The following is an 18692-nucleotide window of genomic DNA, read 5'->3' on the forward strand; positions in this document are numbered from 1 at the left end:
AATTATGTGGGGCAGAATCAAGCCATCTAACTTCATTGCTATTTTTCTCCTTTGGTTCCACTTGATCATAAGCATTTGCCTTAATTTGTCCATTAAATCATCCAAGTTCAAGGACTTGTGGTGCTTAATCCAATTGTTGAAGCACTCAGCCAAGTTGTTGGTTACATAATCAACCTTGGAAGTGGTTGAGAACTGACTCCTTGTCCATAGCCTAGTGTGCCACTTCCTAAGATAATTAGTAGCACTTGGCTTTGCTGCCTCCATTGCAACCCAATGTTTCTCAAACAAATATGGGTTCCATGAGTATGCTGCCGCCCAAAGGTGGTCATCAAAAACCTTGCCATGAAACTTTTTCTTAAAATTGGACACCAAGTGAAACATGCATTCCCTATGTTCTGCCTCTGGGAACACATCACCTACCCCTGACATCACTGCTTGGCCAGCATCAGTGCATATGGTTAAACCCCTTGGTGATCCTATGGCCTCTCTAACTCTCTCCATGAACCATTTCCAATTATCATTTGTTTCAGAATCAAATACTCCAAAGCAAACTGGAAATAACCAATTGTGACCATCAACGGATGAAGCACTGGCTAACTGCCCCTTAAACTTGCCTGTCAGGAAAGTGCTATCTATTGCTAAGTATGGCCTACAACCACTTATGAACCCATCAATGCATGGTTTCAAGGCAAAGAAAAAACTTTTAAATCTGATCTTCCCATTTATTGTGTGATGATCTATCACTACTAGGCTACCAGGGCAAATGCTCTCAACTTGTGCCTTAAACCTATATAAATTGTCAAAACTGTTGTCCCAGTCACCATAAATCTGCCTCAATGCTAGCTCTTTACCCATCCACACCCTCTTGTAGTGAACACTCACCTTGTAGTGTTCTTTCACCTTCTTTTTCAACACCATTGCAGTTAGTGATCCATCTTCAATGAGCCAGTCCTTAACTTTAGCACATACCCAATGCTTGGTGGCATTCTTGACCTTCTTCTTCCTCCTTGTACTAGAACACTGATGAGCATGAGGGTTCTTCTTCACCTACAAAATATTAACATTACTACTTAGCTACCCCAACATAATAGAATAAATATTTAGGAAAAAAATAGAAATTATTTATACTGAATAATTACCACAACAGTGCACATATCATCTGTTGTAGAAGCATGTAGTCTCCATGGACACTTATCTTCCTCCCACCTTGAACAGTAGGCCCTGAATCTATATGGTGCACTCTTCTCTGTGTTATACTCAAATTCATGTTTGATTGCATGCTGAGATAATGCAATCTTAAACTCTGCCATACTAGGATATGTTGAGCCAACTACCATAGGAGGGTCTTCTTTATTATATTCCCTATTTGGAATATGTTCTGCCTCATGTCCTACCAACTCTTGATCATCTTCTAAATCAGTACCTGACTCAATCTCCAATTCATCCTCATCCTCATCCTTTTCCTCATCCTCACTCTCATCCTCACTCTCATCCTTTTCTTTGTCCTGATCCTTATGCACAATCATAGCCATATTTGTATCTTCACAAGGTGTCTTCTCTAAGTACATGACCTCCTCATCAACACCTACATGCTCATTCTCTGGTACTGGGTTGCAAAGGTACCTATCCTCATCTTCTGCAATAATCTTAGCTGCATTCTGCATTTGCACATCACTATGCCACTCTTTGATGGGCTCAAATGGTTCAGAGGGATCACAATAAGAAATGAACATGTCGACAACCTTTGTCTTTGAATTTTTCTCAAACATAGACAACAAGTCTTGGTCAGAATGAACTTCAGGAAATTCTTTCGTATTATGATCATAGTACTGAAGATGAGCAACTTCCAAATAACCAGGCGGGTACTTGTCTACAATCTCTTCAAGTAAATCCTTATAGTTTGTCAAATCTGAATCAACGGTCATATCGAAACAAAAACATTTGAAATCCTTTCTAACTCTCTTCTTGTTGCCAAACAGTCTAATTTCTAAAAAATATGTTGAATTTGGATCCATCCTGCAAATGAAAAGAACAATCTAAGGAATCAACAATGCTACTTGCACATAACTTTTGCACTGCTTAAATAAATTGAAGGTAGTAAGCACTCACCCTTCAAGGAGCCAGTCTGGCTTTGTGACAGCATTATCAGACCCTTCATGCCCTCCCGAAGCCCGCCCAACCGTGCTCCCTGCATTTTGAATTAACATGGCTTCAATTCAATATAACAAGCACCAGTTAATTACCAAAGCTTTGGTCAAGTACTGTGCATGCCTCCTAGATTTTTTGTGTTTGCCTCCTAGATTCACCTCCTCAAAACATCAATAACAACATCAATAATGTAGTTACAGTTGCAACTTGGACAATAGCATAGTTGAAACCATACACACAATTGTAATTGCAACCGGGGCACATAACTGATTGCAACGGGTGCCAGTTGGAACCGGGGCACATATACCACCATTTGCTAGTACAGCTGAACGAAACAAATGCTAGTTCAGCTGAATGAATCAATGTCAAGTTGCAAAACACTACCTGGAGTCTCCACGCCCCACCTCCCTAAAGCCTCCGCGCCCCGCCGGGGGGAGCTCCCTGGAGCCTCCGCGCCCCGCCGGGGGGGGGCTCCCTAGAGCCTCCGTGCCACACTGGGGGGGGGGCTCCCTAGAGCCTCCGCACCCCGCCGGGGGGGGGGGGGGGGCTCCCTGGAGCCTTCGCGCTCCGCCAGGGGGGTCCCCCCGAAGCTGGCGCACCCCGCCCGGGGGCTCCCGCCGCATCCACCGGAGCCGCCCCGCCGCGCCGGGGGGATCCCGTCGGACCCGCGCCGCCCCGCCGGGGCGATCCCAGCGGACCCGCCCCACCGCGCCGGGGGTCTTCCGCCGGACCCGCCCCGCCGCGCCGGGGGTCTTCCGCCGGACCCACCCCGTCGGGGGTCTAAATCGTGTGTTTGCATTACCTTCGAGTTCCTGATCTCGATGAGCCCCACTAACCAAAACACTACCTCGAGCACCCTCTACGGTAGGTTGCTGGGTCTAAACACCGACAGCTAGCACACCAGGTAGGGGCTCTCACCGAGAATCCTCTGGCAAACTCAATGGCATAAGTTGTCATCAAGTCAATCATCGCGTTTCAAGCAGGCGCGACATTCATCTTCGGCTCTTAGGTTTGCATCAGAAACGGTGCTAGAAATTTCCATCGCCACATTGCGTTGACCCCAGAGAAGAAGCAACAAACCATGAAGCTCCAGCGCCAAGCTCTGGAGGATCTCATTGAGAATTTCGGTGAATTTTGAATTTCTGACCTAGTCAGAGGCTCGGGGACGAGTCCGAGTTCAACTCGACTTCTTCCGCTAGTCAGATTGACTTTCACGAGCTGGCACATAAGCCATCATGCGAGTTGGATTAACACCAAAGTCGATTGTCGTTCGGACTCCCAAACGCGACCACTGTTTATCAGGTGGCCCTATCTAGATTACAATCCGATATAGATACAATCAAGGACCTCAACTTTTACTCAGATTCGGATGAGGAGACTCCTTTATCAGGTCCATAGAAGGGCCTCGTAATCACATCAACTCCTCAAGGTAGATTCGTCTACTGGCTCAACATGAAGCCACTTGCTCTTGCCAAGCATGACAATTCGCGCCTTATCGCCTACCTCGACACTCTCCCATATCAGGAGGGAGCTCCTTTGTCACCCATCTATGAGGAAGGTGGCACCATGGAGGTCTTCACTTCAAGCTCAAGAAGGTACTCTCTAGATCCAGAACTCTTCGCCGTCTTTGCTAGACAAGAGGAAAAAGAAGAAGAGCGATGGGATAGAAACCCGCGACATGAGTGTCACCTAGATGACATCTCGCAGGATGAGCTCACCGCCTACATTGTCGGAGAAGAGACCGAAGCTCATAGAATTCGACGACGAGCAAGAAACGCCGCAAGAGTAGAGCACCACCGCTGCCTTGCAGCGGATCTACCAATCCAGAACCTAGATTAACGCCTTTGAAGCAGTTTAAACGCATCACCATCGTACTTCCCTGACTACCATCGTGTCTATTGATCTGATCACCCGCGCGATGCCCCAGAACAAGTACACTAGACAGTTGGCTAAACTAGCGGAACTCGCGTACAAATAACTCAATCAGCAGAATCTGATATAGTTAGTCCAACGCACCGCATCCTAGCAAAGTCAACATGGCAGTAGCCATAGAGAGCCTCCATTGGGACCAAGTCAACCCAGAGGAGCCAAACCAAGCCAAGATGGAGCTGAAGGTAGTCGAACAGGACCCTTGTGAGGCCGTGGCCACTGTGGGGCTAACCCAGAGCCTGAACGCCTAGTAGGAGACCTCCGTAACATGATCAACGCTAGCTGCGACACCCATACCGTCATCGATGGGCGGCGTCGCGAGCGTGAGCAAGAAGTCAAATACCTAGGAGATGGTACTGACGGGTTCCCCACCTTCTCCAGACGTGTCAGGACAACTTTACCCAAAAAGTTGAAACCCCTGGGCATCACCAAGTACAATGGCAAGCAAGATGTAGTCCAATAGCTCTGGTGCTACTCGCTATTAGTACAAGTAGGTGGGGGAAATGACGACACCAAATTCATCTACATCCCCATCTGCATGGAGGCAACACCACTCACATGGCTCGAATCATTGGACAAGAACTCCATCGACTTGTGGAAGAACCTCAAGGTGGCTTTCACCAACAACTACGCAGGGGCAATGCAGCGTCCTGGCAAGCAACAAGAAGGCAAGACTCTGCGGAGTTAGTTACGTTGCTTCTTCGACAAGAAGGCCACAATCGTGGATGTCATGGAGCGCGACGTCATTGACTACTTCCAAAACAGCCTCCATGAATGACGAATGTTTCAAGACTTTGGCAAAAGACGCCCCGCTGATGTCAAATCTCTCAAGATCACGCTACAGACATGGGTAGATGAAGAAGACAGGGAGATCGAAGGTTTGAGTCCAATCACAACAAGGGCTAGAACAACAACAATCAAAACCATAGCCAACGCAACAAGAATCGCAACGATCACCCCAACAATGACAACTAAAATAACTACTCGGGAAGTCACAACCGCAAGCGCAAGCTAGACAATACTGTCACGGCAATCTCTCAAACGTCGAAGAAGGGTGGCGGCAAGAACCAAGATAGGCCCTCATTTAACGAGCTCCTAAAGAAACAGTGCCCATGGAACCCATACCACAAGCACTTTGCGATAGATTGTTTCAATCTACGAAGAGTCCCGAAGGACCTACCAGAGCCATCTGGCACCAAAGAAAAGGGCAAAGCCAAGGAAGACGAAGACAATAGGGACAATGGCAAGTTCCAGAACCTATTTAACACCGTCAACGTCATCTTCGCCGGAACCCAGGGTACTGCTACTAAGCGATTTTAGAAGCTCACCTTTTGAGAGATAATATCCATTAAACCTGCGACGCCAACGTTCCTCAAATGGTCCAAGGTGCCAGTTACCTTCTCCAAGAAGGACCAATGGGCTAGTTTCTCAGACCCAGGATGGTATCCCCTCGTCATGGACCCGATTGTCGCTGGCTCCAGACTTACTAAAGTACTCATCGATGGCGGCGGCGGTCTCAATGTCCTGTTTATCAAGGCACTGAAGAAGATGGGTCTCGACGTCACTGATATGCTCACCCCAACGAACTCTCCACTCTGTGGGATTGTCCTGGGCAACACGGCTGTACCCCTCAAATAGATGGTTTTGCCAGTTACCTTTGGGACCAAAGAACACTACTGGATAGAATACATCCGGTTCAAGGTGGCACACTTTGAAATATTGTACCACGCCATCCTCAGAAGACCAGCATTGGCTAAATTCATAGCCATCCTGCACTACATGTACTTAGTACTCAAGATGCCGAGATCTAAGGGAGTACTCTCCTTGCGCGGAGACTTGAGGAGGTCATATGACTATGACATAGAAGTCGTGGAGCTAGTAGCAACTACCTAAATACCAAACTTGATGATGCAAGTCTTCGCCGCATCCAAGAAGCTGTCCCCGTTAGAGCTCAAGATTCCAGAAAAGAAGTCGGGGGCAACCAAGGTCCAATCGACATGTGAGGTAATGTCAAAGCCATTGATCTTGTGACTGGTAATAGCTCTAAGACACTCTTGATTGGCACAGGGCTGGATCCTAAATAGGAAAGCGTGCTTGTCAGCTTCCTCCAAACCAATCGAGACATCTTCGCGTGGAAAGCAGCGGACATGCCGGGGGTGCCTAGGGAGTTGATCGAGCACTCACTCAACGTGAATCCAAAAGTTACAACAAAAAGCCAATGCCTATGATGATTCACCCAAGACAAAAGGGAAGCCATCAAGAAAAAGCTGGCCAAACTACTCGCAGTGGGCTTCATAAAACAAGACTATCATCCAGCGTGGCTTTTCATATCCCGTTCTGGTGCGAAAGAAACACAACAATGAGTGGAGGATGTGTGTCTACTACACAGACCTCAACAAGCACTATTGAAAGGATCCCTTCAGGTTTCCTAGGATTGATCAAGCAATCGACTCCACAGCTAGATGCGCCCTCCTCTGTTTCCTCGCTAGATAGCTCTCAAGGATGAAGACAAGATCAAGACCGCGTTTATCACCCCATGTGGAGCTTTCTGCTACACAACAATGTCTTTCGGGTTGAAAAATGCATGCACTACTTATCAATAGACAATCCAAGAGTGCTTCAAGAAGCAGCTAGAACGCAACGTGGAGGCGTACATGGATGACGTGGTCATAAGGACCAGAAATGCTGACAACCTAATTGCGGATCTAGAAGAAACTGTCGCAAGTCTGCGAGAGTTCTGGTGGAAGCTTAACCTGACAAAATGTGTCTTCGATGTGACTTCTGGGAAAGTACTCTGGTTCATCATTAGTCACTGAGGCATTGAAGCCAACCCTGACAAGATCTCTGCCATCATCGATATGCATGCCCCATCAGGCATCAAGGACATCCAGAAGTTGACTGGATGCATGGCAGCCCTCAATATAATCATCTCAAGGCTTGGACAACGGGGCCTACCTTTATTCAAACTACTCAAGTGGCAAGACAAGTTTTAGTAGACTGAGATCAAGCTATACAATAATTGAAGGACTTCCTATCAAAGCCACCAATCCTCATGACGCCAAACCCCACCGAAGATTTGTTGCTCTAAATCGCTGCAACTACTCACGTTGTCAGCACGGTGATTGTGGTTGAAAGACCAGAACTAGGCCATGTAGTCAAATTATAGAGGCCCGTCTACTTCATAAGCGAGGTGCTATCAGATTCCAAGACTAGGTATCCATTGGTCTAGAAGTTGTACGTGATACTACTCACCTCGCGGAAGTTACGACATTACTTCCTAGAGCACGAGATCTCCATTTTCACTGACTTCCCCTAGGGAGAAATCCTCCACAATCAGGATGCAATAGCAAGAATATCTAAATGGGCAATATAACTCAGAGCATTGTCCCTGGAATTCAAATTGAGGACTGCAATCAAGTCCCGGGCCCTAGTTGCTTTCATGGCAAAGTGGCGGGAGAATCAACTACCAACGCTAGTAGAGTATTCAGAGCATTGGGTCATGTATTTCGATGGATCATTCAAGCTTGAGGGCACTGGTGCAGGAGTACTCTTAATAACTCCCAAAGACGAGCAACTCAAGTACGTCCTACAAATCATCTCGGATGTGTCCTACAATAAAGCTGAATATGGGGCGCTTCTGCATGGGCTCCGCCTGGCAATCTCTCTAGAAATAAAGCGATTGTTGGTCTACGGCGACTCACTGGTGGTGATCAATCAAGTCAACGACATGGATGCGTACTGTCTAGAAGTACGCAAGATAGAGAACAAATTCTCTAGTTTGGAGTTCCACCATGTCGCCCGCAACAACATTGCTGCGGACATCCTATCAAAGCTCGAATCTACTCGAACTCAAGTTCTAGCAGGAGTTTTCATCCATGAGCTACACAAGCCATCCATAACAGATCCGGCACCATCAATAACCACTGATCGAGATCCTACCGTGCCAGATCGGGAGGTTATGATGATCGATGCAGATTGGACCGCTCCCTTCATCGACTACATCGAAGAACACAAGCTAATCTTAGACAGGAAAGAGGCAGAACAAGTCTCATGACATAGCAAGAACTATGTTCTAGTCAGAGACAAGCTTTATAGAAGAGGGGCATCATTAGGAGTACTCATGAAGTGCGCCTCACGCCAAGATAACAAGGGAATATTGGAGGAGATCCACAAAGGCATTTGCGGCAACCACGTGTCCTCATGCACAATCATGGGTAAAGCTTTTAGATCAGGGTTCTATTGACTTACAGCTCTTGTTGACACCGAGGAACTAGTCCGCCGATGCTAAGGGTGTCAATTCTTCTCCAAGCAGTAGCACGTCCCTACCTACAAGCTGATCACCATACCACCCTCTTGACCCTTTACGTGCTGGGGGCTCAACATGATTGGGCCACTGCCTGCGATGCCTGGAGGATTCAACCGAGTTTTGGTGGCCATTGACAAGTTTTCCAAGTGGATCGAGGTGGAGCCAGTCACTTGCCCCAAAGTAGATAAAGTACTCGACTTCCTCGACGAGCTTGTTCAACACTACAGCTTTCCCAATCGCATAATCATAGACCTAGGTTCAAACTTCAACAACCATTGGTTTTTGGAATACTGCGAGAACAACGGGATCGATGTTTGATATGTCTCCATCGCTCATCCGTGGGCCAACGACCAGTTAGAGCAAGTTCGCAGTAGTCCTAATGAGCTATTCAGCTGCCTGGGCAAAATCACCCAATCGTGCCTTGTAATAACAAGACCGCACAACTCCAACGAGCTATTCAGCTCCCTAGGCAAAATCACCCAAATTCGACTTGTAATATTAAGTCTCCAAAATTCGAGTGAGTTATTCAACTCAGTGGACAAAATCGTCCAATTGCGGCTTGCAAAGCAAGTCTGCAGTAAACATCATGAGTTAGTTAACTCTTTGGACAAATCTATCCGTTGGCGGATTGCAGAAAAGAAGCCATCAGTACCTCATGAGTTAATTAACTACCTGAGTAACTATTTACCAAACAAATCTATCTAGTCATGGCTTGTAATAATAGGTCTGCAGTTCTAGGCTTTCCAGAGCGTAACATCAATACAACTCAGGGAAGTTGTAAAGATAGGTTCTAGTCGTCGAAACCCTAAAGAGATTACTCATCCAATAGTCTAATATCCAGATAGCTCGAGTACTCGTGCTCCACAAAAGGACATGCATCTTAAGTACTCTAAAATGTGCATCTGATGAGGCTCACAAAAGAAGCCTTGTGTGTAGACACTCACATTAATCGTACGAGCAACGATCAGGATTAATTGTGAGAGGCACTAAAAAGGACAAGTTGCAAAGCAAGAAAATAATTGCATAAAAAAACTTCAATATATTACAATCATTAACAATTGTTCATTACAATACTAATGTTTGATTACAATGCGGAATTACTCAAGGTCTAGCTGCTTGGCTACCTCTTCAGTGGTGGGATCCATCTCCTGCATAATCTCCTTGAATTGCTCATACAAGCAGTCCGACATCATACCTTCAACAATGGGTTGTAAATTCACCCGGGGATAGAAAGACTTCACAAAGCTCAAGACTTTCTAGGAGATAGATTTCGTCATTTTCTGAATATAGCTAGAAATCTTGGGTGCATCCTTGAGTATCTCTGATAGCAGACGAGTCTCTACACCTTAAAGGAGGTTCTATTCTGTTTGCAACAGGCTGGGCGGCTTCATAGATTTTCTTCAGAATAAAGGAAGTACTCTCCACCTCTGCCTTATGGTTCTTCAAAGTCCCAATAGCTTGAACAAGGTCAGCCTTGCCATCCTCGCGCATCTTCTTCTCCTTCTCAAGGTAATGCTCTAGCTTTTCCACGTGAAGAACAAGCATGTTGTGCTGGTCGGTCACACGGTAATAAGAATTCTTCCAATTCGTGACCTGCGCCTCGAGATCCTTCTTGACCTTTTTCAAAGCTATACATGGATGTACAATAAGGGTCAAAGACTACAGAGCAGAATCAACAGACATAAAGTTGCAAGAGCAGAGGATTACCTTTGAGTTTCTAGCTCAAGGACCTTTTTCGCCCAACAAGGCGATCCTTTTGATCCGTAAGATCCTGAATACGATTGAGGTACTCGGTGGCCGTCCCATAAAATTTCATAAACAGCCGCAAGGAGGACTCTTTTTCTTTGGCAAGCTCCTCCTCCTGTGCCTCTGCGCGAAGCATTGTATCTCCGTATCCCTCAAGCATATGTGACTTGCGGCGGGAGCGCTCAATGATATCCTACAGCACAAAAATTAGTACTCATGGCAATTCATGAGCACAAATCCATTGATTATCTCCAACAAAACAAGGTCAAGAAGATATACCTGCATATAATTTCCCAGGTGATGATGCAACTCCATCATCAGTGACACCATTTCAGGGTTCAGTAATGGGTCATCGATCAATTGGATGTCCTCTACATGGATATTCTTATTAGCTCTGGACTCTGCATGGAACTCTCCTTGCAGCACCAAAGCATGACTACTTGATGGCCCAGCTGTTGTAGCTTCCATCGCCATGTTTTCTAGAGCTGATGCCATTTCAATTCCTACAACTGGCTTGGGGGCTGCAGGAGAGGCCATAATGCTAGAAGTAGTCATTAAGCCCTTGGGCAATGGCTCGGCGGCTAGCACATCTACACCCGCCATAGACTTGACTACTTTGTGCATTAATGTAGCCACACTGGATACGGCACTCCGTGTAGTCATAGTTTCTTCAGGTTGCCCTTGAGGCATTGGGGTTGGTGGTGCTGGGGCAGGATCTTCTGCTGACGGGCCAAGGCCATCAGTACTCGATTTTTCACCAGGCCCTGACAATTCCATGTCCGAGGTTTTCCTACAAAACCAAGAACTCACAAAGTTGAGTAGCAAAGATAATGCGATACAATAAGTAGTCACAGAAGGACCAGGATTACCTGAACGATCTCTTTAACTTCAACTTGAGCTCTCCTATTAAGCGCAAGGGCTTGATACGCGGGGAGGATACCTTGGGTGTGGTCTGCACTCCATAATGCAAACTTGACCAGCTTGTGGTACTCCCTCCGATATTTGAGTTGTTCTTGCACCGGTAGGGTCCACCAATTGACCAGATGCATGGACATCAGTAGCATCATGAGATGACAGATCATCGTCAATCTCAATCACTTCTTCGATCACCGGTGACTCATCTTGAACAGCCAAAGCAGCCACCTTTTTAGCATCCGTCGCCGGCTTGAGTACCTGCAGTCCACCAGTGTCATCTTGAGTAGACACGGTTGTGACATTGGAAATATCCTTTATGAGTACAACATAATTAGGATCTTGTCCTTCCTCATAGGTAATTACTTTGGGAGGCACATCATCTGCAGATACATAATTCTTCACGGCCCGCTTTGCAATGACGATCCTCTTTTTCTTCGGTGGCGGAGGGATTGCGGCTTCAAGATCATCTGTTGCAGAGCATTTTTTCCCTATAGAAGGAGACCCAGGATTAGCAGACGGCTGGGCCTTAATATCATCCATGGCATCAGAACTAGTGTTGCTAGAGGACTCAACTGCTTCCTCCTCTTGGTCGTCGCCTCTCATAACTTCCCGCACAAACAAGCGAGAAGCATCTTCACAAACATCTTCAGATCAGGGAGGAGGAGGAGGAGAGAAGTACAAAGCAACATCTTCCTTCGAAATGAGACAAGCCAGTTGATAAGTACATTCAAAATAAGTACTCGGGGGCTAGAGTCACGGGTACTTACATGCTTCGGAGGGTGTGAGGCGTTGAATTCCTACACAGTAATGGGGATCCTGTCCACATTCTTAAACATTCGTTTGAGCCTAACCATGATTTCATCTGTGCTAATTTCATCAGGAGAGAATCTGGATGGATCATTAAGGCCGGTGTACTCATAGCCTAAATGACAGCGCTACTGCAGGGGCAGAATCCGTCACTTAATAAAGCTAAATGTGACACCAAGACCAGTCAAACTTTGTTCCTTCAAATCTGCTATCCGCTTCACCAACTCGGGTACTTGCAAGCAATCACCATGCATTGTCTCATCAGGCCACCAGATGTTCCAAGAGGGATAGTGTCCTATTAGCTTGGGGAGTTTTATATCGTGGTTGCCAATGTAGCACTATTTTTCTTTCCACCCGGCATTGGAGTCTATCAATTCGTAGCCCAAATACTAGCTGCTCACTATCTCTCGCATCTGGATCCCGGTGCCTCCAACCAAGAGGGTATGATCTTTTGAGGGTTGTGGCTTCACACGGAAGAACTTCTTGAATAATTGAAAATGTGGCCTAATCCCTAGGAAGGTTTCACAGAAATGGATGAAAATAGCAATGTGGAAGATCCCATTGGGGTTTAGATAAACCAACTGAAACTTATAGAAATCCAGGAAGCCCCGGAAGAAATCAGAAGTTGGCAATACGAGACCCCGCTCAATGAAGTCAGCAAATATTACTGTCTCATTGGGATAGGTCTCAATGGGCAGGCGTTGCTATAAGCAGATCTCCAATTGGTGAAGTTTTGATCTTCGAGTAATTTGGCGGCTATGAGCACTTTGATCTCCTCCACCTTCAGAGTTGATTACTTCCAACCACAGATAGGATTTCGCAGCACGGTCTAACTGGTTTTCCCATATTTTGGCACCCACAACTGTGGCTACTTTTTATCAGACCCTTCTTCTCGCCCTCGCCCACTTTGGATGCAGTAGCCTTCCTTCCCATCTTTGATGTCACAAGCATTTTTAGTCGCATACGGTCGGGGGCTGCTTGGTGGGGAGATGGTGGCGCAAGTGTTTGAAGATTGAACAATGGCAGTGGTGCTAGGGCTAATGTGTGGAAGTTGGAAAGGCAAATGGCAAGGGTAAACTGGAAGGGATAAGTACGCAAATAAAGGGCATTCGATTTAAGCATCCCCAGAATTCTGGACACCTTGTTGGCAGTTTTCTTTATTTCGGGAGGAGACAAGATCTCTTTCCAGAGATGGTCCCGTTGACCAAAGGATGACCCTTATACCCACCAAACTAGTCAGCTAAAGGCTCAGGGGCTATGTGCCACGTGTCCATCGACAAAAAACAATTCTACAAGTTTTAAGGGGAAAGTGATGCAAATTACAGATTGACCCTTAGCCTGATTCTTCGATTCAACCTAAGGCTTGGGGTCTACTCCATGTGGAGTGCGACTTTCATCGCACTTCCATATAAAATTCAGAATTGAAAGATATGAGACTGAGTTAAATGAGGCTTGAGCACATTCTAGCCGCATGGCAGTTTTTGGGTACCTTTGAAGATTCAACAAGATGAAGTACTCAAAGAGCACCAAAACTGGTCGGTGAAGTCTACAAAAGTACTCGAAACTACTGCATTTGACTAAAAAGTACTCGAGGGCTTGTCGTACATACATCTATGGCCCACCAGAGGGTTTGGACAGTCCTAAATATAGGGCTGGACACTAAGACCCATCTGACATGGAGACCATGGCGTAGTACGGCGTAGTCTACATGGAAAGATAGGAACTAGTCGAGGATTAGGAGAGTACTTGTTGTAATAAGAGTAGAACTCCTCTAGTCGTATCCGACTAGTATTCTTATAACCAACCGACCTGTAAGCCTGCCCCCAACTATATAAGGTGAGGCAGGGACCCCCTCCAAATCAATTCAATCCAACCAACACATAGGACGTAGGGTATTACACAATCTAGCGGCCCAAAACTGTCTAAATCGTGTGTCTGCGTTACCTTCGAGTTCCTGATCTCGACGAGCCCTACTAACCAAAACACTACCATGGGCATCCCCCTCAGTAGGTTGCCAGGTCTAAACACCGACAGTTGTTATACACAATTACTTTAGAGTTCACTATATATGATTTGAATTTTTCAAAAGCGAATACTACAGCAAGTAATTCTTTTTTTGTAGGTGCATAATTCACCTGAGCCTCATTTATTGTTCTTTCTAGCGTAGTAAATTGTGTGTACCTTTCCCTCTTTTCATTGTCCAAGGACTACCCCAATAGCGTAGTCACTTGCATCACACATTATCTCAAAACGTAGATTCTCGCCCTTGCCCGCTTTGGATGCAGTAGCCTTCCTTCCCATCTTTGATGTCACAAGCGTTTTTAGTCGCATATGGTCGGGGGCTGCTTGGTGGAGAGACGGTGGCGCAAGTGTTTGAAGATTGAACAATGGTAGTGGTGCTAGGGCTAATGTGTGGAAGTTGGAAAGGCAAATGGCAAGGGTAAACTGGAAGGGATAAGTACGCAAATAAAGGGCATTCGATTTAAGCATCCCCAGAATTCTGGACACCTTGTTGGCGGTTTTCTTTATTTCGGGAGGAGACAAGATCTCTTTCCAGAGATGGTCACGTTGACCAAAGGATGACCCTTATACCCACCAAACTAGTCGGCTAAAGGCTCAGGGGCTATGTGCCACGTGTCCATCGACAAAAAACAATTCTACAAGTTTTAAGGGGAAAGTGATGCAAATTACAGATTGACCCTCAGCCTGATTCTTCGATTCAACCTATGGCTCAGGGGCTACTCCATGTGGAGTGCGACTTTCGTCGCACTTCCATATGAAATTCAGAATTGAAAGATATGAGACTGAGTTAAATGAGGCTTGAGCACATTCTAGCCGCATGGCAGTTTTTGGGTACCTTTGAAGATTCAACAAGATGAAGTACTCAAAGAGCACCAAAATTGGTCGGTGAAGTCTACAAAAGTACTCGAAACTACTGCATTTGACTAAAATGTACTCGAGGGCTTGTCGTACATACATCTATGACCCACCAGAGGGTTTGGACAGTCCTAAATATAGGGCTGGACACTAAGACCCATCTGACATGGAGACCATGGCGTAGTACGGCGTAGTCTACATGGAAAGATAGGAACTAGTCAAGGATTAGGAAAGTACTCGTTGTAATAAGAGTAGAACTCCTCTAGTCGTATCCGACTAGTATTCTTGTAACCAACCGACCTGTAACCCTACCCCCAACTATATAAGGTGAGGCAGGGACCCCCTCCAAAGCAATTCAATCCAACCAACACATAGGATGTAGGGTATTACACAATCTAGCGGCCCGAAACTGTCTAAATCGTGTGTCTACGTTACCTTCGAGTTCCTGATCTCGACGAGCCCTACTAACCAAAACACTACCTTGGGCACCCCCCTCGGTAGGTTGCCAGGTCTAAACATCGATAGTTGTTATACACAATTACTTTAGAGTTCACTATATATGATTTTTATTTTTCAAAAGCGAATACTACAACAAGTAATTCTTTTTTTGTAGGTGCATAATTCACCTGAGCTTCATTTATTGTTCTTTCTAGCATAGTAAATTGTGTGTACCTTTCCTTCTTTTAATTGTCCAAGGACTGCCCCAATAGCATAGTCACTTGTATCGCACATTATCTCAAAACCTAGATTCCAATCTGGAGGTTGGATGATGGGTGCGCTAATGAGTGATTGTTTTAAAGATCTAAAAGCAAGAAGGCTGTCTTCATTAAACTCGAAGCTCACATCTTTCTACAGGAGTTGTGTCAATGGTTTTGTAATCTTCAAAAAATCTTTAATAAATATTCTATAGAGTCTAGCATGTCCGAGAAATCTTCTTAATGACTTGATGTTTATTGGTGGATGCAACTTTTCCAAAGTTTCAATCTTTGCTTTATGAACTTCTATCCCTCTCTGTCGGATTTATAAGCCTGGAAGTCCACCAGGGGATTACACAAGTGGTTGATTTGTAGGTGGAGGCATTTGTGAAACCAAGAACTCAAAGGTGATCACGAGAACATGAGGGTTTAGACAGGTTCAGGTCTCCGAAGAGTAATACCCTACATCCTGTGTTTTGGTGGATTGTATTGCTTTGTGATGGTACGTGGTTTGGTCTTTGATGGGATTGCCCTCGGGAGGCACACTTGGCCGCCTTATACAGGCTGATGACCTACGGTTACAAGTAGATTTGAATCTAATCTAGTCGGTTATTACATGAAAAGTATTCTGAGTTGGATTACAACAAGTATCCCATAATATTTGGGCTGATTTGAATCGCACGACCTCCTTCACCTGTGCTCCAAGTATCTTCATGTCATTGGCCCGCATGTTCGGATTGGGCGGGCCCACTTGTCAGGACTGGCTAGTATCTTGGTCGGTAGGGACCCATGGGCTACCCATATCTCTTAAGCCCCCGAGTGATGTGTAGGCGAACAAGAACCTGAGGACATCGCAGCGAAGCTTGGAATGTAGTCGGCTGAAGCTGCGATGGCGTCATAGTGACAGAAAGGCAGCGCCGTGCTAAAAAGAAGAAGAAAATCCGAGCGAACGCAGAGCCATATGCGCAGAGTGAAGTCGAGCACCGAGCTGATGGATGTCAGGCATCTAGTAGGTCGAAGAAAAGGACATGGAGGGTGTCGCAAGATGCACTCCGCATGGATTAAGCCCCGAGCATCGAAGCGATTAGTATAATCGGTCCAATGGTCGAAAAGGAAGAAAAAATTGGTCCCAGAAGCAGATCCTAGTGCCCGAGCATAAGGATATGCGAAGTCACGGAGGCTTGTCGACCAGAAGTAGGCGCCCAGCCTCCGAGTACGAGGACTAGTGGAGCCACGGAGGCACGCTGACCTGAAATAGGTGCCCAGCCCCCAAGTGTGAGCGCGAGGACTGGCGGAGCCACTAAGGAGCGCCGACCTAAAGTAGGTGCCCAACCCCTGAGTACAAGGACTTGGCACACCCACAGGGGCACACTGACCTGAATAGGCACCCAGCCTTCAAGTACGAGGACTGGCAGAGCCACAGAGGCACGCTGACCTGAAGAAGGTGCCCTGCCCCCGAGTATGAGGATTGGCAGACGGAGGTGCACTGACCTTAAGTAGGCACCCAGTCGCATGCCGCCCCAAGCCAGAGAGTTCGGCCGGGCGACGGGAGGCACGCTAAGTTGTTTGCGACGCCCAACCCCCAAGCCTAGGAGCCAGACGAGTCACGGAACCACGCCGAGTTGCCTCCCGTCCTGAGCTAGAGAGGTTGGCCGGGCGACGGGAGGCACGCCAAGCCGTCTGCGGCGCCCAGCCCCCGAGCCTGGGAGTCGGACGAGTCGTGGAAGCACGTTGAGTCACCTCCCGTCCTGAGCTAGAGAGGTCGGCCGGGCGATTGGAGGCAGACCGAAAAGTATGCGGTGCCCAGCCCCCCGAGCCTGGGAGCCGGACGAGTTACGGAAGCACATCGAGTCGCCTCCCACCCGGAGCTAGTGAGGTTGGCTTGCCAACAGGAGGCATACCGAGTCATTTGCGGTGCCCAACCCCCGAGCTTGGGAGCCAGACGAATCGCGGAAGCACGCCGAGTCGACTCCCGCCCCGAGCTAGAGAGGTCGGCCGAGCGACGGGAGGCACGCCGAGTCGTCTGTGGCACCCAGCCCCCGAGCCTAGGAGCCGGACGAGCTGCGGAAGCATGTCGAGTCGCCTCCCGCCCTAAGCCAGAGAGGTCGGCTGGGCGACGGGAGGCACGCTGAGTCGTTTGCGGCACCCAGACCCTGAGGCTAGGAGCTAACTAGCTGCAGAAGTACGCCAAGTTGCCTCCCGCTCCGAGCCAAAAAGGTGGACCGGGCGACGGAAGGCATGTCGAGTAGTTATTGAGCTGTAAAAGGACAATAGAAACATTATCTAGCATAGTGTAGATCATTTAATAATTGAACAACTTGGAAGTTTAATTCGCTATAGAAGTAAATTCTTGCACGTCATACTCTTATAGGTCATGTAATTTCCCCGGGTAGTTAGTCGGTTACGTTTAATCACCTAGCTCTGCTCACCATTGCTCACAGAGAGGATGGCTTATCTCAGGCTATAGCGCTGGGCCTGACCCGATGCTCACATACAGGAGACGCACAGTATGAGTCAAGGTTTCACGGATTAATGTGTGTGCTATCCGAGTACTTTAGCAACCGTTAAAAGAATACGTAAAGGAGTCGGAACTGTGAGGAAAAGCACCAGCATGAGCTGGGCACCCATGGGGTGTAGCCCCCGACCACCCATGTAGTAGACGGACAAAGTTGTATAAGCAGTCATGGTGCGACCAAGGTGGTCGGTGAAAGTTACAGAGACACAGAAGAGCCGAGGCGATCGGCGAAAGTAATGGAAATATGGAGGAGCCGAGGCATATGTAGCTATATGGAAGCTGTAAAATATTTAATTATGAATAAGACTTAGCTTGGTTCATGATCGAGTCAGAGAACCCGTGTGTCGTCTTCGCGTTTAGACTTAGAAGCCCCCGAGCGTCATCTTGATCGTTGTGGTCACAATCAGTTGTTGATGAAGCAAACTAATCGGGGATTCGCCCCGACTAGCTCCACGTGGGGTGTGAGTCGTCAGAATTGTCCTCGGCACGTCGACGTCAAGTGTTCATGCTGCCCTAGTGCTGAAGGCTTCAATTCCGAGCAGAAAACATCGTAGACCCGCAGGCCGAGCCACGCAAGAAGTCCCGATTTGGATGTGTGCAGAAATAGAACATGCTTAGCGTAATCATTGTTAGCCGTCCAAAAAATAAGAAATATGTAAAACAAAATAACCAAAAGAAACAGAAGGTGGTTCCTGTTTTATAGATTCAATCACGTAAAGGTGACGTTCCTCATCAAGTGCATGCCGAGCACCGT

This window comes from Setaria viridis, chromosome 9 (genome assembly GCF_005286985.2).
Source record: "Setaria viridis chromosome 9, Setaria_viridis_v4.0, whole genome shotgun sequence".
Lineage (NCBI taxonomy): Eukaryota > Viridiplantae > Streptophyta > Magnoliopsida > Poales > Poaceae > Setaria > Setaria viridis.